The sequence below is a fragment of the Heterocephalus glaber genome, unplaced genomic scaffold, assembly GCF_053883595.1.
Source record: "Heterocephalus glaber isolate CG9 unplaced genomic scaffold, H.glaber_assembly_v1.0 deba00000621, whole genome shotgun sequence".
Classification (NCBI taxonomy): domain Eukaryota; kingdom Metazoa; phylum Chordata; class Mammalia; order Rodentia; family Bathyergidae; genus Heterocephalus; species Heterocephalus glaber.
Genome location: NW_028258153.1, coordinates 19,820,963 through 19,848,106, shown reverse-complemented (window position 1 = coordinate 19,848,106; position 27,144 = coordinate 19,820,963). Strand labels below are relative to the sequence as shown.

Below are 27,144 nucleotides of genomic sequence, written 5' to 3'. Positions count from 1 at the left end.
CTACCCAAGATGAAATCTTATGCACAGGATATGCATAAACTTCATACTTACCTGTCTTCATGATGTAGCTACTTCTTCTCGCCCTATCTGTATTGCTGCCCATTCCTCCACAGTCAGCCTGTAACCACTGTGAGCCACTTGCCATTTCCCAGAATGACTACTTTCTTTCGAATCTCTGTCCCTTTGTAGGTAATGTTCCCTTGACCTACATCCCTCCTTTGGCTCTTTTTTCCTCCTTGAATTTATGTGAACCTTTTAAGCCCATACTCAAAAACAAATCTTTTTGTAAAGCCTTGTTTAGATCTCTAAGGCAATGCCATAGTAAAAAAAGTGTGTGTGTATATATATTTATATATAAATATATAATAATATATAAATAATATATAAATATATATTTTAAAAAGTAGAAAATATATATATATATATTCCTTTATTCTTTATTCAACAAAGATGGATGACATAAATAAACATCAAAAAACTTCTGCCCACCTAAAAGGCTTCATATCTTCATGCTATATAAGCTAATGGGGTATATTTTTAATTTGTAAGAAGAATTTTAAATCAAGTGGACAACCACATAATTCCAACCTCATTCATCTAAATTATTTCCTACCACTTATTTTCTAATGGATTTTCTAATGTAATGCCAAATGACTGAACCCTGACTCAGTCCTAACTAGCAAATTATTGCAGCGCTACAGGATTCCATATTTCTGAAACTGGCCAATGTCTATTTCCATACATCCTAGAGATTGTTAACCTAAGAGTCCATTTAAGAGATAAGGTAGCCTAAACATCAGGTGGAATAGTAAAGAGTCACTCACAATAGTGAGAGTCACAAAAACAAAGTCACATAGTTCAAGAATCTTCCAAGTCTTCTCTATAGAACCCTGTGGTTCTTCTGAGCATATTTAAGTGATAACAGATGTTTGACTCTAGTTAGTTAATAATATTTGTTCATGCTCCAGCTCTGGACAAATAGTATTGATTATGCTAGCAGGGAAGGAAGGGTCCAGAATTGTGTTCAGCGGGCAATAAGCAGAATTCAGATGCTTCTTAGAAGTCCTACAGCAAAAGCCCAGCTCTACACAAAAGAATTATGAACCTCTCAGAAGAAATTTTGTGAAATACTGATCTCAGAAGATACTGTTCCATATAGTTTGATGATTTGCAGTTATTCAGACATTTGACATTATATTACAAATGAACATATTAAAGCTTAAAGTGAATGTGTGCTCTGATATCTAAAACCTAATTTTTTAAAGAACTAGAATTAGAATCTGCATCTTTTGGCTTCTAGTACACTATTCTTTCAATTCCATGACAGTTTTGGGATTGATTGTAAATTTCAATTGTCTTTGTCTTTTCAATACTGTATATTGTAAAATAATACCTCATATCCTTTTGGAATTTAGATAGAGTTTATATTAATAAATAGATATTATACTTAGCTGTAAATCAAAAGCTAGTAAAGGAACCAAGACCGGAAAATGGAGGTGGATGAAATTTCTTTTAAATCCTATAAATTTTAGAAATGAATTGGCTATTCTCACCTCCGGCATGTTTAGAAAGCATGTGAGTATATATGTATTTGGTGGAAAGTACATCTCATCCTAAGAGAATCTCTAGGAGATTATTTTTCTACAATGTGGATTTTTCTGTTTTTTTTTTATATTTCTGTCATGTGCACATAGAGCCATAGGTAAATTAGACAAATTAGTGTAGACAACTGTTTTGAAGATTTCTTTAGCCTTTCCCCTGACTAGTCCTTGTGTTGGCTTTTTGATCAAGTGGTAACTGGTCTTTTGGTCTTTAAAAGTTATTCTACAGCCTTAACTCAAGGTTGGCCCAATCCTTGTCCCTTGAGAACCAGTCACTTAGAACTTTTCCCAGACCCTACAGAATTTAAACTAGCTGTGAGTCTTAGACAAGACATTTCACATATTTCTGTCAGGACCACATTCTCCTGAACAAAAGTTAAAATGAGACACATTTGGGCTCTCACAGAAGTTGAAATCCACTGTCAAGTACATTCGGGTCACTCTCTGTTGCATCACCCCCATACTTCCTAGGCCACAATTTCCTTGACTATGAAACAAACCTTTCTTTCTCAGATGGGTGATGATCATCCTAGAAGCATTTCATTAATACCAAGCTGAGTTTGATCCAAATCATGCTCCTGTCAATTTTTTTTCCATGGCCTCAATTATTTAGCAGATTTCTTTTGTGCCTTTTGATAATTTTTTTCACTACTTGCTGATTGAAATTTGCTATTTCGGGTTCAAGACTGCATGAGAATATATTTCTTTAGTTTTAATTATTTTAGAAATGCAATTTAAATAGTGTTTCAGGATAAACGGTACTTTAAATTTGACTGTTATCACTCTTGTGATCTATGTTACCTAGATGTAAAGTAATCTGATTAAAGTTTGGAGTTTAAATGGTATTAGCTTTATTTTCCTCTCTATGTTAAAATTTAAAGAGGAGCTACTTTCTATTTGAAAGTGATTCCTTGTTTTGGGGACTTGAAAGGTGGTTCAGATGCTTTATCGTTTCCATGTGTGTTTGTGCTTCTTCAAAACTGAAATGGAAATTATGATATATGTTTGTTATAATTACTTTCAAAACACTGAGTTCTCTTCTTCATTTTCAGTAGTTCTCAGAAAATATTCTGTAGTAGGACGTTATTGTTGAAAATTGTTACTCTTTTCTATCTGATTTTGAATAATTCACTGCATAAAGGAAACATATGGGAACATTTTTCTCAATTCTTAAGGAAATCAAATCCCTTTATGGGAGTGATCTTTAGGAAAACATAAAGAAGGAGGAAGTTCATTCCTTTAATTAGGCTGCAGTGTGTAAGTAGCTGCTGTGCCCATAATGTGAGTTTAAGTATTGGCATCTGATCCTAGACAAACACACTCACACCACACACATGGCAGAACTAAAGCCCAGGGCTGGCTTTTGCTGCTGATGGAACCTTTGAATTTGGACTACAAAGCACATAAGCATGGGCGGTTTTCTTATTGCTGGAAAGTCTCTGCTGTAGGCTTGAAATCAAAGTTAAAATTACAGAGGAACTGAGGTCATTTACTTGGATGAATCCATAAGTCATAATTTGGTTGTTGAATTTCATCCTATTTGTTTTCTGTTGAGGCTGATTATTCAAAAGTTAGCAGCTAGAAAAAAGCTTTTCTTTCTTTCCCCTTTTCTTCACTAGGAACCAGTTTGGTTTTTTTTGTTTTTTTTGTTTTTTGCCATGCAGGCTTAGATGAATGATGTTGTAATTAGCTATGGTAACCTTGCTAGGCTCTCATCAATCAGTCATACCCACATAGTCAACATGTGTATGCACACTTTCTGGTATGCTAGCAACTAAATCAGGGCTAAGGAGGTGACAGCATTTCTAACTTATGTTAGTACCACTCTTCTTTTGCTATTGTTTTGGTTTTCATTTTAGTTTTTGTTTTCAAAATAGGTAAAATGTTGCTTTGGGGGAAAATATCAGGCTACTCACAGAATGCCTAAAATAGTAACATTTTGGAAAAAGACCAGAGATTGCTAGTTAATTGAAAGAAGAAAATCAATACCTAAAGAAAAGCAGCTCTTAACAAATTTAAAAAAATAATTACAATCAGGAGTAATCTTATTTTGTGTGTTAAGTGAAATACAAACTCGACTGATATTTTAAATTTGTATTTTTAAATATACTTGACATTGCCTTCCCTTGTAGTCGAATGGTAGACATACCAGACTTTATGACCAGGCCATCAGTTCACATCATTCTGTAAACAAATAGCATGATGAGGTTTCCTTAAAAACATTCTCTTTTCTTATAAATGTCTCTTAAATAAAATACTATTTATGAAATTAATAGTAATGTTATAAATAACATACATGTAATAAAGTAATTAATTATAAGTAATGTTATATTTCGGAATAATGAACAAGAATTACCACTACCTATCAAAATAGAATCCCCTATTTTTCTTTTACTGTTTTACATCCAATTAATCCCTTTGTTTTAGCCTTATTTCAGTTTTCTTTTTTCTAACCTGCTTTAATTACTCTTTTCTATTTTTTTAAATTTTACATAACATATCTAAAGGATAAAGTTGGTAACTAAATTGGTAGTAGGTTGGTTGTACTCATAAAAAATTACTAGAGGAAGTTTCATTTCACCAAAAATATAAGCGGGCACTTAAAAATCAAGCTTTCATTCTTGTTCTTTTCCAGCTGTATTTTCTGAGTTGATTATGTGACCTCTAAAAAAACACAGAGTTCAACCTCTCCCCTTTGGCCTCTTACCAGTGTTGAGCCCACACTGAGATGGAGTCTGCAGATCCTCTAATAAACACATGGAACGAAAGGTCACCTTTCCTACTGTTCACTTGATATTAGACCCCTGGGTTTTTAAGGCTCTTTTGCAGATTGCTTTTAATAGTAAGGCCAGTGAAGCAGTGTTTGCAGAGGCCTAGGACCAAAGTAGTGGAAATATTCTCAGTGATGCTGCCATATTTCATTTCTTACAGTTCCCTGGACTACTGATAAAATGATTTGTGATTTATCCTTTAAAAGAAAAGTGGGGGGACCAATGCAGACACCTATGATTTGTTTTCCTCCTTCACCTTGACAGACCCATCTTCCTTTTTTGGAAACAGTCCCCAGCTTTCCTCTTTTCAGGCACTGTGGAGCAGCTAAGACAAACCAAAGAAAATTTCCCTTTGTTCTGTCAATATGGGTGCTACTTTTTAGCCTAACAGCATTTAGCATGTGTATTACAACATAGTTTTAACTTACTCATCTGTATTAAAAACTTGTTAATGATAAGACTCATATTTTCATACATATAAGTCTTTATGGCCATAAAATAGATTATACTTTCTTGCCAATTTTTAATCACCTCCAAACAAGTTATTTATAATAACTAACCTGATTTTTTCTTTTTTTTTGTAGTTTGTATTTTGGCATCTTGCTAACAATTCAACATAGGTAAAGCTTCTTTTTTGCACTGAGTGTGTGTGTGTGCGTGTGTGTGTGTGTGTGTGTGTGTGTGTGTGTTTATGTGTTTATGTGTGTCTTGTGCATACACATAATTCTTTTTTTTTCCCCTTTCTGGGCAGAAAGGGGGAAAGAAAAAAATCCAGTAATTTAATTATTTACAGAAGATCCATCTTAAGGACAAGTCACTCAGAGTTGGATATGCTTTTATGACTGGCTCAGGATTTTCTCATTTGCTTTATCTGATAAAGCCATATGATGAATTATGCCTCAATATATACACAGTTAGTGATTTCCTTTTTTGTACCCTACTTGAAATTTTACTAAAATCTTGATTTGATCCAGTGAAAGTAAGAAATATGGAAACAGCCCCATCTGTTCATTCTCACATGCAAAATGATAAGGAAAAGTGACAGCCTTTACTTAGGAATTGCCATAAGAAAAGCTATCCAGCTTGTTTACCTTCTTTTCAATGTTTACTAGATAAGAGAGCAAGACCTCCCAGATATCACCACCACACCCTGTGAGTTTATCTCTGAAGCAAAGCACCCATCAGTTGGTACACAGAAAACAACACTCTTTCTGTTTATTCATTGGCTTAATGAGAACTGTTGATAGCTATCAGAAAATACAGGTAACTTTCTAAAATACCAGAACTGTTCTCTATAAATATGAGGCTCTGTATTAAACTCCTCAAACTCCTTTACAGATGGAAGAAATTTGGGGCATTATTCTGGGAGTAAAATTAGAGGAAAGGAAATTATGTGGTGCATCTCACTTTTTGTTTATATGGAAGACTTTACTATGGTTACTTAGCATGTGAATACAGTATATTGTGATCAAGGAAAATGAGTAGGCTATTGCTTTACCACAGCCTTCTTAAAGTCATACTGCTTGTATTTGGTGTCTGAAGATAATATTGACTAAAATAAGATATGACTTCAATATCCATTTTACTTAAAATCCTTAGGAAGAATGGTCTTTGTTTTTTTGCACAACTTGTACAGGAAAAAAGCATAGCAGCAAGCTGAATGGCTATGCCTCATCTGGTGCTGTATAATTGTGATGATCAATTAAAGTCTACTTGTGTTTTTAAAACAAATAGACTTTATACCCCAGAGAACTCAAAAGTATGAGGCAAACTTCTTGTTTTAGTCACAGTTCAGAAGTAATGTCCTTTGACCTCATGACTTAAGTTTGGTGTTAGAGTCAGCCACCCTGTGGCAGGGAGTTCACCATCTGTACTACTAACATCTGCACTTTACAGAAGATTGGGTTTAAGAATGTAGCTATGGAAATCAGTATATTTGGTGTCAAAGCTAGAGAAAATAGCAGTGTGTCTGTCACTAACTTCAGTTAATCAATAATTATTTATCGTTGGCCTAGTAGATGAAAAGCATTATACTAGGATACTGGAGGAATATAGAATAACAGAAGTCATGCACTCATTTCCCAAGCAGTTTGTAATCCTGTTGACTTAAAATAAATTACTGGGTGATCCTCTTAACTTGGTTAAGATTCCATTTTTATAATTTACCACTGTTATAATAATACAGACCACACAATAACAGAACCTTTAGTTGAAAAAGATCTTACTGTGTAAGTTAATTCAGATGCTCACAAGTGGTTCATGTGTCATTAGTCAAATGCAATTTCTCTCCATAGCTTGGTTAATTGTCTTTTCTTTGGATCTTCAGTTGGTGGAGAGGTAAATGAAAGGAAAGATTTTAGCTTGTCTGTGATTCTACAGTCTTTGTTACTCTTTAGGTTATCTGTGTTAATTTTATCTCCTATTGAGCAATAGGAAATAAGTAAGATCCCAAGTCTTTCCATGACCTCTAACAGTGTCCTCTGCTGCCCAACCACATTTCTCCAAGAATCTAGTGGATTGGAGGTTGACTGTCTCTGTCTGTCCACTCATTATTCTCCCTGAAGATACTCCAGTCAGTTGCATTCTTTTAATTCAAGACAGTGAATTCAGAGACTATATTGCTACTCTGGTGACAACAGCAGTGCTGCTGTTGATAAGACTTCCTTGTGCCTAAAGAGGAGGTAAATGTCTAGAACCTTCTTCTTGCTTCTTTCTCACTAAGCATAAATTACTGAGTAGGCATCCCAAAAGTGATCTTTTCCTCTCTGCAAAAATAAACTATCTTATCCTAATTTACTTGCATGATACAGAGAGGCCAAAGCAAATTCATTTTCAGTCCCTCTATTCTTTGAGCTCAAAACACCATTATCCTTTTTAAGGGTCTAAATTAGGCTGAACATGATTGTCTTCTTCTCTACATTGTGTAGTAGATTGAAAGGTTTGCATTTTCTCTGAGAAGTTACGAGAATGAGTTATGTCTTTTTCTCCTTTTTCAATCCAGTGATCATGTTTAAGAATTTACTAAAAAGTAATTTTTCTTTAAAAGACCTTCCTTTATTCCTGTATTGTCCTATTTTTAAAATAATGTTTAACATTTGTTTGTTAGCTGTCACTGACTTTATATAACAATGTTCTGTCATGTTTCCTAAAAAATAATTTTTTTCCTCAGTAACCAAAATATTTGATTTCATTTTCTCTCCAAGATTTGAGGAAGCACATAGGCAATGTGTTATTTCAAAAAAGAAAGAAAGAAAGAAATAGAGGAAAGTAATTGTATTACATATTTACTCCACAGCAATATAGTGTTGAAATTAAGAACACAAACCCTCAAGCAAGTCTGTCTTGATCCAAACCAGCTCTGCCACTTACACAAGCTATGTGATCTGAGACAAGTTACTTAACTTCACATGTAGGTTTCCTCATTCATAAAACAGGAGTAATAATAGCAACAATCTAGTTGTGTTCCCATATTAGAATAGAGCCTGCCGCATAAAAGGTTGTATGAACTACTAGTAGCTATTATTATTTTTATCATATTTATTGTTGATCATTTGGAAGAAATAAATGAGATCTCCTTTGTGCAATAGATCTTTTTATCTGATCTTTGGTTCTCACTGTTTTCCATGTTCAACTTTCAATCAGTGAAATCATTTTCATAAATTTAAATTTTGGTCGTCTTATAATGCCCCTTCCATAGGTTTGGGCTACATTGAGTGATGAGCAACAGTCTTGACCAAATATATAGTTACTACTAATACTATAGTTAGTGTATGTAAGTAATAAAACTTCTTTTTGAAATATTTTTATAATAACTATTTTAAAGGAGACACACAGCCCCTAGGCTGCAGGTTGGACACACCTGAAAGTTAAATTTCTGTTTTCTTTTTTTTAAGCATATCAGATAAGTGGTAAAATCATATACCGATGCCAGAACAATACCCAGGGAGATTCATCAGAACACCATGATGGCTGCAAAGTTTTAATACATGCATGATTTTAGAGGTTTGAATGGGAGTGATTCTTTGATCCTTTTAATCTTTAACACAAGTATTTACTTTTATGTCCTCCATGTCACTTAGGATATAGTTCATAATTTTCTTTCACCATTGGTAAATGCTTCCTGCTCATGTTGAACACTGCCTTTACAGGAGGGAATAAGAATCCTTTTTAGTTAGCTTAATTATAGTTAGTTATGATTATCCATGTATATTAGTGTTATGGCTTGTGTTTAGATGTCCCCCCAAAGCCTCATGCTTTTTCAGAAGTGGCTGAATCTGGAATGTGTGATGCTGGGATTAAGGGTGTGTGATTACTAAACCACTACATGTGAGTGATTGGTTTGGCACTGCCCTAATCCCTGGTAGTCTAGATGGCATAAAGGAGCAGAAAGATGCTGTTAAGGCCCCCTCTTGCCTTTGATGTCTTCCACAGTCATGAACTGTTCCCCCTCTGCCATCCTGCCTTGGAACCAGCTGATTATGGATTGAAACTGATACAAACTGTAAGCCAAATAAACCTCTCCCTCTTTTAACTTTAGGTGTGGGGTATTTTGTCTTACCAACAAGAAAAGTAACTAACACAATTAGGGATGGAGCTTCTGTACTGAAATATATAAATTAATAAAATACATTTTTTACAAGTTATTCACAACTGAACACAGTGGTTCTCATTTTCACTTTTTATTGAGTTATTGCATAGATGGTATTTACCTATACAGCTCATTGACTTGGTTGTACTCATCTTGGGTTATAATCCTTTACTTCAAGGTAGTACCTATCTTGATGTAATAATCCTGTTTTCTGCTTGCAAGAGCTATCTCTCTTTTTTCTATCTGGCAGTTGGGTGGCTTTGAAATGAGTGTGACCATGGCCAGCTCTAAGAACAACTGCAGAGTTCCCCTCAACCCACTCAAGTTAGCGCACAAGTTCAGGGGCATGGCAACATGGGCCAGCTTCCCGTTCACACTAATAACTTCTCCTCTTGCTCCCCAAGTCCATGGAACAATGCACCATCCAAATCACTTGGCAGTGTCATGAAAATGCTAGCTCATATTTCATACCTACTTACTCCAAAACTTATAATCTTTATATGTGTGTGGCAATGCCTGTGCAAAATGTTTTCCAATTGAATCATTTGAGATGAGTAGAGAACACTGACCATAGGTGATGTGTAACATTTCTGTACTAGTAGACCATGCATTTACTTGGGGCTTAAATTAGTAGAGACCTGCAAAGAAACTATTATACCAAATAAAAATTAATCACTTTTATGAATTGTAATGTACTCTGTAGGACTTGGCTTTTTGTTTGTTTTATTTTACTTGAGGGGAAAATTTCAAATAAATGTTTCCAAAAGGAGAATGGATATAATTACATAAATTTAGAACAATTGAAATACTTCACAGAAGGTATAAAAATAATTGGGATATTTTTGTCTTGTTTTGCTTGGATTATCTGGATAATTGCCTCCATTTTCCACCTGACTTGCTATAACTGACACAGCTTGGGTATTTTTCAGGAGGTGGTTACTCTTATTTTCTTAACAGAATGGTTTGAAGCTGAAAGGATTGATAACTGTGAAATGTTGGTACAGTCAATGCACTTGTGATTGTCCAACTAGGGGTTGGGCCAGATGATTTTTAGACATTATGTAAGAATTTCCTTATTTGGTAATTTCATTCTGAAATAATTTTGATGTTATTCAGTCTAGACCAAATATAGTCATTAACTTCATACACTAACCCTAATCAACTGAGTATGTTGGACCAACATAAAGTTTCAGACTTTGAGTAAATAATTCACCCAGTTCACCCAATGTGGTGTATGTGTGTGTGTGTGTGTGTGTGTGTGTGTGTGTGTGTGTTTATAAGGGAGGCAGAAGAAGCTGCAGGAGGAAAGCATTTTCAAGGAAAGTTAAAAAAAGATAGTTAAAATTTGATATAATTAAATTAAACTAATGAATTTAGCTGATAATTGAGAGGAGATAATCCAGCCAGTGTGAGGAATATATTGAGGTATTTTGTTGCCTATAAAAATTCACATCAAAATTATTAAAAAACTCCATAATTGAAAAAATTGTTGCTGTATTTATAATTTATTGGTTACATTAATGAAAGAACTAATAAAAAGATGTATTTCTTTCAAAAAGACTTGACTTGCATTATTTGACAAGTATTAATAGAGTTTTGTAAAAACATATTTATAATAGCCAAGATTTTTCAGTCTTCTCATTAGTCAATTAAGAATAATTAAAATAGTTTTCACATATGTGTAGCTCTATAAATTCTGCTGCTTTATCCCTGAAATTGTTTGAGATATAATGAGGATGAAGTGGACTTAATTTTAAAATTAGTTTAGTGAGAGCCAGATCCCCTAGTTGAGGAAGCTTTCTTCTGTATTTTATATATGAATGACATTAATATCAAAGTGTGTATAACGTATACTACACAAAAGGGTAGCGTCGGGTATGTGACTTGTCAGTGATTTGGGGTAAGGTTTAATTCAGTAGTAGAAATTAAAATGGGCCTTGATTTCAGAGGAGAGACTTCTCCTCTTTGAGGACCCTGATGTGGTTAGAAAGAGGAGGGCCATTTGAGCACTGTACATATAAGACTGAAATCTTCTCCACCCGCACTAGGCACTTAGAGATTGGTGTAATGATGTGCATCCATTAATAGAATGCTCTGTGCATGCATCTGCTAAGCTTATGTCAGGCAGAAGGAATGTAAGGGATGTGAGGAGTCATTATCTGTTTAAAGAATTGCTTTTTCACCTTTGTTCTACTCCTACTTGGCTGATTTCATAGAGATTTAACTCATCAAGTGTCCAAGTAGACCACTCAGTACAGCTCCAACCCTTGCAAAATTTTCTCTACCTTATTTGGAATTACCAATGACTGGAGTCATTGTCCCAGATTTGGTACTACTGATATAGGCAACCAGGCTAAACACCTCTCTAACTTAGTCTCCCTCCACTCCTCTCACTTCTCTTGTTTCCTTTCTTGATTCTCTCTTCTTTCCTTAAACCTTCCTTCTTTTCTTTCTCTTCTCTCCCTTTTAGCATCTTTTTCTACTTTCCTTCTTTGACAGTTGTGCATTAAAGTCCAAACAGCAAAATTAGTTACCTCATAGTGCTCACCTTTCTGAGGAATTATAATCTATATGAACATGGATAAGAAGACTAAAAGCTTAAATGGTTGAATGGATATCCTTAGATATAAAAAGGAGATATGTATGTATATATGTATGTATGTATGTATGTATTTGCAGTACTGGGGATCAGACCCAGGGCTATGCCCCTGTTAGACAAGTACTCTGCCACTAAGCTACATACCAGCCCTTTTTATTTATTTTTGAAACAGCATCTTGCTGAGTTTCCCACATGAACCTGGAACTTGCAGTTGTTCTGCCTCAGCTTCCCAAGTAACTGGGATTACAGATATGCATCATCACACCTGGCAAAAGGGTGAATCTGTTAAGTGAGAGAGAAGCATTTTAAAACTGACTAATAGATATAGCATGTGGTTACTCATGATCACGAGGGAACATACACAGTTTACCAGGACTACTGAAAAACAAAGAAGAAGAAATTGCACAAAGTGTGTGTTCTTGCCCAGAACCACAGTGGATGGAGTATGTTGCTGAAACTGCTCTGAGCACCCACCACCCTACCACAGCAGTAGCAGAGAGCCTTGCTCATGCCCATGTAAGTTACAAATGAAAAGCCACTTGAAAGAAGTGGAAGGGATTGATGGAGTCCCATGTACTAAACCGGCTTCATTTTCGGGAAGATCTGAAAGGGTTTGAGAGCAGTGCATGAATTGAGGTGGAGTGGAGGAGGGGAATATCTGTGCTGTGTAGGAGAGCTTGTAACTGGGCTTGTGTACTAGGACCTTCTTAGTGTGACAGGTCTGCTGCATGTTTTGCTGACTTTGGTGTGTGGTCTCTGTTGACAAATCAAATGTGATTGGATTCCATTACCTCACTTAACCCTGTCAGGTGACATTGCTGACTGTAAGGAAACCTCATAGCCTGTAGGTAGGTAAGTCAGTGCATTGTGTCACAAGTGCACAGGAAATAACAGTATCAAAATACACTGTGGAATCATCCATCTTTAAAACATTGCAATGGGACTATGAAGTGTTATAGGCAGACCAAATCAACTCTCACTGTGATTTATCTCAGCATTGATAATTTTTAATGTACAATAACCACTTTCTCTCATATAAATCACAATCTCACTTTGAGCTCTTATATCCACCTTGTAACACATCAAATTAAGTGTAAAAACCAGTATGGAAATCCATCAGCTATTTCTGAGAAAAAGAAAATTACCCAACAATTAGCTATTATTTTTTAACAAGTTTATAATTCTAAAATATGCAATTAATATTATTCTATGTGGCTATTACTATTCTGAAATGATTTGAAATTTCCTAGGTGTGAAATAGTCAAAGTGACTGCCTGTTCTATGGAGTTTTAAAAAAATCTCTTTGACAAAAATTCCTAATGTGATAGCAGATAGAAGAATAATTATCATTGGAATGACCTTTTCAGTGGATAATTTGACAGACACATGATGACCAACATTCTCCCACCTCACAGCCAGCCTTTCGCTTGCTGCCATAAAAGGCAGGAGCAAAATTTTAGCTCAAGAGATAAGATTCTCAATAGTCATTTGTTGCATATCTCCCTCAGTGCAGTTCCTTAAATTTTGAAAGCTCTCTTTCTTTTCAAGGTAATTTTCATTACCTGGAGAAAATGTTTCCTTTAGGGAGATATTCTAAAACAATAGTACAGGTGCTGTATCAAATTTCCCAGGTGTGTAAGGAACTCTCTGCAGTTGCTAAATAGTATTGATGTGATATGTTAAATGGTACTCCAGCATCCTGAGCTAACACAACTGTCAAAGGCACCCGTCCTTACAAGAGAATAGCTTTGACTTTGAAAAAAATGTGAACTATGAAGTAGCTAGTTGATACATCCTAAAAGAAAGAATTAAAAGCACTTAGTTGAATCGAAGGCAATCAACTTGCAAATAAATGTGTTTTTAAAATGTAGCCCTGGGGTGACATGCAAATTCAAATGACTAATATTTTCTCTGGGAAAAAAATATCATTTGTGGAGATATTTTCTCTTAAATACTGAAAGCACTACCAGAGTGTGTTGATATAATGTATACTTTTATTAAGAACATTTCTTACCATATCACCTTTTATTTTTTGTACCAGGGATCGAACTCGGGACCTTGCACTTGCGAGGCAGGTGCCGGAACCACTGAGGTAAATCCCCGGCCCTCATAAGAAGGAAAAGTGTTTTTGTAGTTTGGGAGTGCACATTAGAAAGGTGAAACATACTTCATTGCTTTTGTGTTTGCCCAGTTTGATGAACTGTGTAGGTCACTATCTCTTTGTTCACTGTTTTGACCCCTGGAATAGTGCCTGGGTGTAGTGATCAGTCAATAAATATTCAGCAAATGAGCACATGAACAAATTGAATTAGCAAATTAGCTCTAGATAAATTTTTATCTTTTTTGTTTAGGATTTCTTTCCAGTGCTTTAAGACTGGGACTTTTTCATTCAGTCTTTACAAGTTGGGACTCAATCTTATTTTTACTGCTTTTCACACAACCAAAATGTTAAACTTGTCAAAAACTTAGAAACATTATCTGTGAATCCCATATGGGGAGGTGGTTTCATTCCATTAGCTTCTTTGTAGGAGTGCATGGGTTTGTCACTTTGTTAATCCAGCTGACAAGCAGAATCCAAAAGGTGACATTTAAAAGGCTGGAAGGGAGAGGGACTGTGGAAGTGGAAAGCATAAATGGGGTTCAGGAGAAGAAGTGGTTAGATGGAAATCTGGCAAAAAGAAGAGGGGGCAGGGCAGAACAGAGCATCTCCTGGAATCCAGTGAGGGTCATTCTCTCACAGAAACAGGATAGTGCATGGAGGAGGGGCTGCTGAAGAAGTCTAGAAAAGAAGCAAGCTGATCAAGAGGTGCAAAGATTAAAAAGCTATGGTCAAGCCAGAGGTACTAAGTTAGCACTTCATGCACAATGAATCATGCCGTGTTACTAGTTTAATTGTGCCGTTTAATTGCTTTCTGTTCCTGACACACACTCAAAGATTTAATCTTGAACCCAAGGTAAATGATCTTTCAATAGTGCTGTGAAATAAACAATATAAAAATGCATTATTCCACTTGACTGTATATAAAGAATTATGACTAAATGAGGCCAGGAAAGTAGAAGTCCCTGTACCCCAAAGTAGTTATTTTGACTCTTGGTCTAAGGAAGATCTTCCTACTAGATCACCTGCCATCTCTGTGCCCTCTCTATGATGTACTTCAGGCATACATGGGACCAGTGTGTAAAACTATCAGGAACCAGAGACAGATTCCATTAGAAATGTATTTTTCACTATAAAAAGGAGTTAGTTTTTAAATTTATCATGAAATACTTATTTAGTGTTGTTCATGTTCCATGCACTGTGTTACATAGTAAACTCTTAACAGTGCACATGACAGGAAGGGTTTTTACTGTTGCCAAGCATACACCCTGTTACTGCAAATAAAAGCAAAAAGGGTTTGAATGTAATGTTGAGCAGAATACAGATTACATTAGGAAAACAGGCAGTGTCCCTAACTCAGAAATAACTGGAGAGGGGTGGTTCAGAAAAGGATTCTTGGAGGAAGTAAGAGGTTGACCAGGTGAGTGAAAGCAGAGAGCATATTTCAGACAAAGTGAATAGCATTGTGTTTTCAAGGAGATGTGAAGAGTTGAGTGCCACTGCCATAAGAATGCAAGTTGGGTAAAAACTGGGAGAGCATTATGGTAAGATATGGTTGGAAACTGAAGGGAACCTGATCTGAAAGGGCCAAGTAAAAGAGTCAGGGCATTTTCCTGGAAGCCATTGAAAGATTTTTGGTTTATTGGGTATCTAATAAATACAAGGGACTTTTCTACAGTTTCATGTTAGGTGTGAAGTGTAGCAATGCAATGAGCACCTATACACCCAATACCTGTTTTTAAAAAAGGACATAACTACTACCTTGGAAGTTACCACCTTTTTTCCCTTTTTGCTAGAATAATAATTCTGTCGTTTTTAGTAAAAACTTACCATTTATTTTTGTATCCCTAAGAATTATATTTTTTGAGTTTTAAGTGTTTTCAAACTTTACAGACTGAATTATACTGAAAAAATTGTCCTGCAGTTTTCTGTTGTTCTTTGACATTGCTTCCTGGGAATCATTATGTTGGTGAATGTAGCTGATAGCCATTCATTTAACTGCTGTGTAGTTTCCCAGTTTTGTCAAAAGGAATATTTGAGTTACTTCCAGGTGTTTCCTCTTACATGCAGCATGGCTGAAACCCTCCTTCAGGTAGCATGTGTACCAGTTCTCTCTAGAAAATATATCTATGAATGAAATTACTGATTCATGGAGTGTGTTATTTTTTTAACTACATTAGATAATGCAAAATTGCTTTCTTCAATAATTTGACTAAATTTTTTAGACCACTTGAAAATAAAACAGAATTCCTGTTGTTCTCATGATCAACAAAACTGAAAAAGAGTTAGATTTTAAAGTTTTGCCAATTTTATGGATATGAAGTTTTTATTGTGTTTGAGTTTAAGCACTTTTTAATATTATCATTAACCATCCAGGTTTACATTTCTGTGATGTTTCTGTTAAAATTTTCTCCAGTTTTTAATTTTTTTCTAACTGATTTATAGGAATTGTAAACATGTCCAGAATCTAATCACTTATAAATCATATATGTTACAAATATGTTTTCCCATTCAGTGATGCAACTTTTCAGTTTTGTAAAGCTTTTGATGAACAGAAATTCTTAGCTTTAATACAGTCAAATTTATCAACTTTTTTCTTTACATTTGGTTATTTTGTATTTTAATTAAAAATTTTTTCTCTCTCAATGGTCCTATAGTCTTCTTTATGTAAAGGATTTATCACTTTAGTCTGTCAAAACTTTTAGTTTACCTAGGACAATTATTTTGCACATGGCGTGAGATAGGGATACCATTGTCTTTCATGCTGATGATTAACTGCCAGGTATCATTTATTCTAAAGTCTCATGTCTCCCCCAATTCATATAGCTAGTTCTGTCAGATTCAGATTTCTTAATATTTCTGTGTCTGTTACTGGATGCTCTCAATTATTTCATTTGTCATTCTGTCCATTCCCATGCTAATCCCATGCTCACTTAATTACAGCAGCTCTGTAATTGTCCATGACATCTGCCAGAGCAGGGTCCCCATGTTGTTCATTTTCTTTAGGAATGGTTGAACTGTTCATAGCCCTTTGTTTTTCCATTTAAATTTGAGAACTGCTGAATTTCCAAAACAGTAGTCTATTGAATTTTGGTGGAGATTGAATTGAATCTATATATTAGTTTGAAAGAATTAACATCCTTACATTTTGAGTCTTCAAATAATCACATTGCAGCTTCTTTTCACTTATTTATATATTCTTTACCGCTCTTCAGTAATGATTGACAGTCTCTTCATAAAGATCTTGCACTTATTTGAATTTATTTCTAAATATTTGATATTTTTATACTTTGACAAAGAATATTATTAAAATGTTTTTATTTGTTGCTGACATACAGAAATTCAATTAAATTTTTTAAGCCAGAAAATTTGTTAAGACTTTTGTCAACACTAATCGTTTCATTGAGTTCCTAGTAGGAGGTATACAAAAAGAGTCATATCATCGATTAATTTTTCTATTTACTCTTTTTAGAATGTTTTATTTCTTCACTAATCCTGCTGATTGTCTTTCTTGTCTTACTAAGCACCAACTTCTAGTATTGAATAGAAGTGGTGATAGAAGTGATTTTATCCATAGTCTTGATAAGAATATGCTCAACTTTCACCCTAGGTCATGAGTTTGGTGTACTATATATATTTTTTTCATTATTTTAAGTCTGTATATTTATTATTGTGTATTACTTATGGTGAATTACTTATTATATAAAAATTTATGTCATTATAACACGTTTATAATTTTATAAGCATTTTATTCACAGTGATGGTTGAAAAGTTGAGTAAATTCTCATTTTCCTATTATGGTGATGAATAAGATCACCTACTGTCAGGATATCTGTTCAACAGAGTCCTGGTGTGCAGGCAGCCTTAACATACCCGCTAGTAAGACAAGAAAGACAAGCGTGATGGTTTGTATCAAGGTGTTTCCCTAAAGCCCTTGTGATCATGGGTGGGACCTTTGGGAGGTGATTGGACTATCAGGGCTTATAGCTGGCTTGCTGTTAGGAAGTGGGGCCTGGTCCACTACACCTCTCCCTCCTTGAGTTGTGGGTCTCAGGCATTTTGTGCCAATAGTGCAAGGAAAGTAAGACAAATAAGTGGGGACATTAGAGAAGAACTGAAATAATCTTTTTTCAGGTTGAGAAAGTTTCTGTTAATTGCCAGTCACTAAAAAATTTTGGTATGAGTTAAAAATTTTGCTAGACTTTTTCCTCTGAGTAATTAAATATTTTCTTCTTTATTCTATTAACATGATGAATTACATTAATTAATTTTTCAAATTTAAATCAAACTTGCATTCCTGAGGTATTCTAAATTAGCAATGAAGTGTTAGATTTTTGTAATCATTGCTAGAATCCATTTACTAATATTTTCTTTAGGATTTCTGCACTTACATTTGTGAGTGAAATTGTTCTCAAATTTCATTAAATTTGGGGGGGGGGTTGGTTTTTTTGGGTTGGGTTTGGTTGAAAATTTTTGATCCAAGTGGAGATTTGCATGATTTTGCGGTAAGCTATAACATGAAACATAATTGGAAGTGTAAGAGTATAGACAAGTGTTGCATTTGTAAATCAGGTGTAGTACAGAGACTTCTTGATTAACAGATTATTGGCAAGATCCTCTCCAACACTAAAATGTGATTGTTCTATAATCCATGATCTCTGTCATCGTCTTTATCTCATTGTTACAAAGTGCTAAGGAAGAGCAAGTGATAGAAGGAATGGATGATATTTCTCATCCAATGGAAGAATGCTTCAAAATATAACAATTTCTGGAGAATGATTTTTAAAACATTTACTCAGAATTTCCATGGTTCCACTTTCTTTTTTTTCTTTGGTACTGGGGGTTGAGCTGGGGACCTTGCGCCTGCGAGGTAGGCGGAGGTAACACTGAGCTAAATCCCCAACCCTCCACTTTCTGATATTAATTCATTAAACATTTTCTACTAGATTTAATGACTTACTACAGAATGCACACGGAAACTATTTAAAATTGATTTTTGAACTTTTAACATATTTTTTTTATGGTCTTACCTGATAATGCCTAGTATACCAAATCTTTTCTATCCACTGGAGTTGAGAACACTTTCCTTGTCATGTTTAAACTTAATTCCAGAGTCTCAATCCCATCGATAATCTTTCTTCTATCCCCTATACATTAAAGTGGTCTTTTTAATTGCTACAGTATTCACAAGGAGGCCATTGGAGTTGGAGTACTCTCAGCTGCAGTATTGTAGCATTGCAGGTGATAAGGATAAAGTGGTATTGAGGATGACCCAGTTTACTTCAGTGAGTTCAATCTTTCTCAGGAGGCAAGTAGTGCACGATACATTTACCTGAACTTTTAGAGTGATAAGAAAAATGTTTTGTATGCATTCAGAACTAGAGAATCTTTAAGGTTTTATCACAAAAGAACAATGTTGAGAAAAAATGTTGGCTTTACTTACAGGATGCAAGGGAAAGATACATTACAAGTTCTTTTATTCTGGGAGTTCACAGAACTGTTATCAGTGAGAAATATAAGCAATGCCCACATATGTTTTTTTTTCCTTCTTGTGCCTTTGTGGTAAACTGTGTCTCTGTGGAGGTGAATTGGGGCAGTTCTGTGCTCTATTCCTGAGACATTTATTGCAGCATTATCACGTAAAGCATTGACTGGCACGATCAGATCTGCGTGCTGGAAAAGTTCTGGACAGTGCAAAGTTAACAGTAATCCCTTTCCTCTCCTAGTGGGACCAGTGCTGCCTGGCTTGGTTTGCAATGTTAGGCTTGTTAGATGATGGCTTCAGTGTGTTCAGGCCTTGTGTTTTATACTGTGTGAGCCTGCCCAGGGTTACATGCAAAACTTATTGAGTATGTGAATAGGTGAAATATTCCAATGTCTACTTGAGGTTAATGTGTTAATTTTCTAAACTATACATATTTATAGTCATGTATATAAAATGTATTTGAGAAACATGGATCTTTCCATTCTCACATTTTTATTCAAATTTATCACATTTATCAATGATATTGCCTTGCTATCATGAGAGCATTTTTTTACTCTTTTATACTGATTTCCTGAGCATGTCACCCTTTTTTGCCATTTATATTCTTTGAGATACTGAGCTTCTTTAATCTGTGCATGATACTATCACTAAAAATTCCATCCTGGATCATTCTTGCATAATATTAAGAATGCTAGGGGGGTTGTTGTACTTTTGCTATAGGCATGACTTTGTGATTTCCACTATACTGTATTGCATTTTACACTTCTTTTTAAATGCTTGTTTGCAAGGATATCTAATACTCAAAATTATGAGATCAAACCTCAGGTATACTAACTCTGTGCTAAATTTCATTTTTTCCATTGTAGTTTCATAATTATTTGTGTTTGAATAGGTTGAACTCTCATATACTGGTCGCTAAATACTAGAGTTCATTTCCTTTACGTAAGAGTCCATTGCAGGTCCAAGTGCCTCTCCAGAGCAACAGTCCCCATGTAGTAACTGATCTGGGGTGACAAACCTTGTCATCTCTAGCTGCACTATCCAGGCCTGTTTTCCTGGTTGGCAGTGAAGAGCAATAGCTTTGGGTGATTGTTACATGGACAATTAAAAACTTTGGTTCAGATGTGCAACCTATCATGTTTGCTGTTCCCCAATTTATTAGAACTCATCAATAAAAATAATTCCACAGCTGAAATTGCTTCCCCCATGTACTAGAAAGGAGAGAACTCATTATGAGCCAAACACCAAGGCTGCACAACACCCATGACTAGTATTGGTTAAAGGTGGCTTTGGGCTGATGGGGACCTTATAAAAATAAAGAGAGAAGTTTTAGTGCTGAGGACTAAGTTGAGGAAGATGCTCTTGCATAATACATCTCACATACATATTGAGTGAAGAAAGAGAGAAACAAGAATACATTAAAATTTAATTGGGCTCTTTTATAGGTTAAATTCCATAAGAAACCATAAGGCCCCCTCAAAAGTAGATTTACTCCATTCCCTAATATAAGTAACTATTAGTAATATTTATAATATTCATGTGAGTAGTTTAAAAACCCAACTGTCCATCAGTTCCCTTAAAGCTTGCCAGTAGTCAAGTGGTAGACAACATTTATAAGGTGAATGTGTGTATTTCTTACCTCTTCACTAAGCAAGTCATACGTGGGTACCAAACTTCTCTCAAACAGCCCTATGCCCACCCCTTTCAGGCTGTAACTGTTTTTGATGAAGTAGGTCTAAATCCCTAAACAAGTCACATTCTGACCCAGACATTTTAAACAGACCATGTTATTGAATGTCTTCAACCTCATGCTGAACTTCCCAGCTCTGCCCTTAATATTCCTTTTGAGTATAAAATATTCCCTATCTTCATCCCCAACCCAGTTACGTCTGCCACTGTTAGCTTACTGAAGGATAGCATTTTGTCTGTCTAGTCCTAATTAAGTACTTCCTTTTTCACAGTCATTCTTGAGTCTTCTCTACCTTTCCACAGTGTTGACTTTTCCTCATCGTGATAGATTGAACCTCTTCTTCCTCTAACCACATCTATTTTAGTAACTTTGTACAAACCTCCATCTTCCTTCCCTCTGGCTTCCTCCTACAGAATATTCTACAACAATATAAACATTGTTTTGTAATTCTTCAGTCTCATTGGGCTAAAATCAAGGAGCTGACAGGGCAGACTTCTCTGAAGGCTATAGGAGAGAATCCATTAGGCTCAAGCTTTTCTCATTGTGTCACTCTGACATTGACTTTTCTTTCTCTCTGTTCCACATTTAAAGGACTCTTGTGACAGGGGACATTGGACCAACCCATGACTCTAATGCCATCTGCAAACTTAATCTCACTTGCCGTATAACCAAGGTAACATTTACAGGTTCTAGGGATTAGGCCATCGATATTTGGCTTGGGTGGTTTATATTTCTGGCTCTCACAGTGGGTGAGAGATCTGCATGATGTATCCCCTTTACTTGTTTGGCCCTAGCCCTGCTAATATTTCATATGATCCCACACATACTGGTCCCATGAACCTCCTTGCTGCCACTTAAAAATGCTTCATATAGTCCTACCTTAGGGTTTTTCTCAGAGATCCACATATCTAATTGTTGTCATGTCCTTCAAGCTACTTCTCCAAAGTCACCTTCTCAGTGAATTTTACCCTGACTACCATATTTAAAACTGCAGCCCGTTCTAGTCTATGTTTTCCAGAGCACTTACCCACATCTAACATAGTAAACAATTTGTTTTTATGTTTATGTTTTTTGCTTTTATGTTGTCTTATGCTGTAGCCTAATGGAGAGCTTGATTTTTTGCCTGTTTCTTTTCTCTGTAGTAACCCTAGTACTTTGCATAACATCTGGTACACAGCCAACAAGCAATACATATTAGGAACTGGATGGATTCTCGAGAGAATTATAGAGTGCTGTTTAATAAATATAATTTTTGTATGCATCAGATTTTCCCCATAGCCTCCATGAGGGGATATGATATAGCTTCCCTTGAGTCTTTTATAGTGTCTAGCTTGTGAACTGGCTCTTGTAGACACTTGCAGTACATCAGAAGAAGTTACCAAAGTGGGGCTGTGGAGCAAGGCATGAGTTCCTTTTCATTTTCTCAGTCTAGGCTGGATTTCAGAAACAGTTCAGGAGAATTTAGGGACTTTCATGATCTGTGTATCTCAGGTCTGGGCTAGGTTGGCAAGGCAGTGGAAGAGTGATCTATTCCTATTAAAACTTAGGGTAGCTCTATATTGGTTTTTGAAATTACCCCTCCAAGTCTTCAGCCCTGAGGGCTCTTTTGTTGGTCTCCTGGAGAAAATTATGGAAGAGAATATTTAATCATTCTGTGCATTGTCAGTGTGGATGATGAGAAATATCCTGTATATTCTAGCCTGTGCCCTTGCTTTTGCAGCAGTTCTCCCTCTGAGTAAACGAATTGAAGTGTGAAGATTTGGAAGGCCAGGTGTTATTTTTTTTTTTAAATAAAGCTTTTTTATAAAAGTAAATGCAATCTATTTTTTATCATTTCAATTCAGGCCCTAAGCATGCACAGTAGTTACCTTTTATGAAATGTTCTTGCAATAATGCTATTTTGCTGGGCTTTGTAATGAAGCTTTGATTTGCATCTCTATTCTGAGAACTTTCTGACAATGCTAAGGTAACACTGTGAAGGCAGAGGAAATGAAATGAAATGATGGTAATGCATGTCCATTGTGAGAAATGTTAAGTTGCCAAGGCAATGTCATATCAATAATACTTTCATAAATTGAATTAAGATACATGCAGCAAATAAATATTGCATTTCTCTTTATTATCACTTCAAATTTGTGAGGGTAACTATTAGGATTAAAATTAGAAATTAGATATAAAGTATCTCAGCTGAAATGAGATGTGCTATTCATGGGTTCAACCTAATGTGCTTTCAAGATTCTTGTCACGTTTGTTTCAGGCTTTCAGTTTCTTCCCCTTGGAGTGCTCTGGCAGTATTTGCTGTCTTCTTCTCCCATGCTCTATTTCTTAAAGCAGAATTTCTGGTGAGAGTGCTAACTGAACAGAGTTGGGAGAGTCAGTACCATTCTACCAAGACTCACCACCCACCCTCTGGTTTCAGGCTCTGCTGCTTCCGCCATTAAGGCTTTCCTTGTTGATCTGCCTGCCTGCCAGCCTCTCTGTCTCTCCACCACCACCAGCCCATACACACAGACCTTCTTTTCTTTCTGGTATTTGTTTTCAGGTTGTTAATAGCATCATTGATTGAAATTGCCCACTTAGAACAATACTATTTTGGCTCACTGAAATTAAACTTTAAAATATGAAAGAGTGTGTCAGTTTTCTGTTCCCCTCAGAGGTGCTAAAGAGCATGTGAGATAGCATGTGTGAGGAGCACAGCACAGTGCCTGGCCCCGGGCATGAACAGCAGTGCTTGACTGCAGGGCAGTGTGCAAGGTCTATCTCATTCAGGCAGTTTTTAGAAACGTTAATAGGTATTTTTAGGTAATATGTGTTTATTGTAGAAGAATTTGAAAACATTGGTAATAGAAAGGTAGAAAATAGATGTTACTGTAATAGATGACCTGGGACTCTGAAAATATCTCAGAGGCACAGCACTTGCCTAGCATAGACAAGTCCCTGGGTCTACCCTTAGCACTGTTGCTTATGATTTTAATTATGATTTTAATTATGATTTTAATTATGATTTTAATTATAAGCAACAGTGCTAAGGGTAGACCCAGGGACTTGTCTATGCTAGGCAAGTGCTGTGCCTCTGAGATATTTTCAGAGTCCCAGCGTATTAATATTTTGAGGTATATATCGTGTGTGTGTGCATGCGCGTGTGTGTGTGTGCATGTGTGTGTGTGTGTGCATGTGTGTGTGTGTTACTGCTTGCCCAGGCTGGGCTCGAACTTGTGAACCTCCTGTCTCAGTCTCTCAGAGTACTGGGATTACAGACATGTGCTGCCATACCCAGCTAAAGTATATACTTTTAAACTGCATTTAATAGATATGAGGTCATAAAACATGTACTTTCATGTTAATAGATCTCCACCCAGTTAAATATACCCTAAGACTCAAGATCAACTTATTTATTCTATGAGATTTTTTGAGAATAGCTATCACAGAGCCTTTTGACCTGCAGTTACTTCACAATGTTAAATATTTAGATGGAACTAATTTTATGTTATTTTAATTACTGTGAATATCCAAAGTATGTTAATTTCCTTAAAAAGAAATTTACATCAAAGTAAAACTAATCATAAAATACCAAAATAAGGATGTGATATAAATCTTTTTAATTAGCTTTATGCAAATAAAAGTGTCAACATGTACCCTTACTCTATGGCAGGCCCTATCTTTTATTTCACTTACTATTTTAAGGTTCACTTTTCTCTCCTAATCTTTGGTGTATTATGATTAGTCATAATGTAGTTTGGATGGTAATTTTCATTTCTGAGACTGTGCCTGTACTTGATTTTTGACTGTAACTATAGCAATATGGGCTACTTCACAGCTTTGATGCCTTGAACAATCACATTCTCTATCACACTGAGTTGTCTTTTCTAAAATGAAGACTAATTATTGCATGAATCACATGAAATAATGTATGTGAAATATTATTATGAGAATATATTTGTAGTTCTTCTAACATTTATCCTTTTTGTCCAAACTAACTTATTAGAGGAAAAACTTTTGTCTCGTTTTGTGCTTGAGGGGTTGTTAGCTTTTGTATTATGTTTTGTTTTGTTTTCCACTGCTGGATTTTGAACCTAGTGCTTTTCTCCTGAGGTACATCCCCATGCGCTCTTCTCCTTTTAAAGTTTTTGAGACAAGGTCTCACTAAATTGATAAATTGTGCAGGCAGGGCTCAAACTTTAGATCTTCCTGCCTCAGCCTGGATTACACACATGTGCTGCTGTGCCTGGCTTATATGTATCTTTTACCTCTGAGTTTATTTAGTCCTGAGATATATAAAAGTTGATTTGCATTTATATTCAGTATCATAAAGTACAGTAATAAAGCAGTCAAGTTTAAAGCAAGAAGGAAAGAAATGAGCTTTTCAAAAAATCTATGTCTAGGGCTGGGGATTTAGCTCAGTGGTGCTACTGCCTGCCTTGCAAGTGCAAGGTCCTGAGTTCGATCCCCAGTACCAAAAAAAAAAAATCTATATCTAACATATTGAAAGAAAAGATGGAAAAGGATACTGGTCAACTGAAATGAATAGATACTTCTCAAGAAAAAGTACAAAAGACCAGTAAGCACATGAAAAAATGTTTGACATCTTTGGCTACTAAGGAAATGCACATCAGAACAATACTGAGATTCCATTTTATAGTGGTTATTATCAAGGATTCAAAATACAACAAATTCTGACAAAGTTGTGGGGGGAAGGAACTTTTCTGCACTGTTGGTATGAATTTAAACTAATAAAACCACTATGAAGATCAATAAGAAGTTTCTTCAAAAAAACCAAAAATAGACATTTCATTTGACCCAGCTGTAAAGCCATCATATTTCAGTGATACATGCATACCAAAATTATAGCAGTGCAAATCACAATAGCTTAATTATAGAAACAGCTTATACATCCATTAACAGGTGAATAGATAATTGTAAATATGCAATGGAGTACTACTCAGCCATAAAAAGGATATGGTTGAGTCACTCATAAGAAAATAGATGAATCTTAAGAAAATAAAATGTAAAAGTGGGCATTGAAAATAAATTAAATTAGACACATAAGATTAAATATCTCATGATTTCTCTAATATGAAAAACCCCAAATAAAAATAAGGAATAAAATAAAAGAGAGATGTGAGGAATAAATAGGTAGGCTCTATGGAGATGGGAAGGGGTTCTGGGGAAGGAAAGAGAAGTGTAGGCAAGGGAGGGAAAAAATGATTAATAATGATTAATAAAATTTTTAAAATATAAAAATTAAAAAGAAAATATACTGATACACTAAGTCCATCCTAGGCCAATTAATATACTAATAGTAGTATCAAATTCAGTGGAATTGGAGCAGAGTAAGGCATGTTTCATCCACTTAAAAAAAAGCAAATTTGTTCTGAAGGTGCAGATAGGGAAATCATCACTTTATGAAATAGTTATGTTAAAATAAGCCTAAACTTGCTCATGAAAGATATAGTTTTCATGTGTAAGGTCTACTTAGTTCAAGAAAAGACAAGGCTGTTTGCATCTATAAAACAGTCCTTTCTTTACTAAGAATTTCTTTACTAAGGCTGTATATTATTTAGTACTTGGCTGAACTTTTCAAACACACATGTAACAAGTTGGGTAGGAAAGATTTTATCTACCCTGTGATATGCTACCAAATTTGGAGCTAGATGTCATCCCTTTGAACATCCCTGATAATCAGCAATGTGAGGATTCTCTAGTCTTTTAATATTCTTTTTGTTCTTTTGTCATTGTTATTTCTCATGTCTTTTGAGTGTACTTTTTGGGGGGTATATACAAGTTCAAGATTATTATGTCTCTAAGATTTTGGCTTTTGGTGTATCTTATTTTATTGTGAGTATAAATTTTGCCTTTTATTATTATCTAGTATCCCACTCTATTGTATTTAACACTGTTGAACTTCTGTTTACCTTCACTCCTATAGCTCTCATCAGTTCTGCTTTCTGATTACTTTGTATTTTTAACCCATTCTTTTTTCTTAACTTTTTAAAATTTAATAAATAAAAATATACAAAACATTAAACATATAGTGCTATTTCAAAGATGTTATGAAAAAATGTACTAGTCCAAATTCCTACTCTGTAGAAAATTATTCACAATTTATTATTTTCTTTAGTACTGACCTCTCTTTCTAAATATTGATTTTGTGTTTAGTACTCATTTTGTAAAAAATTTGAGACACTTTCTCTGATAATGGAAGATGAGGATTTAAACTGTCCTCGTGTCAACCATCTGTAGTGTTCTGTCTGATACAGTCTAACAAAATGTGGATTCAATCCATAATTTGTACTTGTATTATTTTCTCTATGT

At 35.2% G+C, this 27,144-nt stretch overlaps 1 protein-coding gene across 24 annotated transcripts in view; it reads left to right on the top strand.

Moving 5' to 3' along the window:
• Window positions 1-27,144, top strand: part of Pard3b (par-3 family cell polarity regulator beta) — a 1,069,040-nt gene that overhangs the window by 413,948 nt on the left and 627,948 nt on the right. Inside the window, exon 1 of one of the 24 annotated variants that reach the window (XM_087205826.1) lies at window positions 13,629-13,651. The exons of the other annotated variants lie outside the window; for them this stretch is intronic. The gene's annotated coding sequence lies outside the window, so the exon portion shown is untranslated. Of the gene's footprint in view, window positions 1-13,628; window positions 13,652-27,144 lie in introns of those variants that run through there. 24 annotated transcript variants of the gene reach the window in all.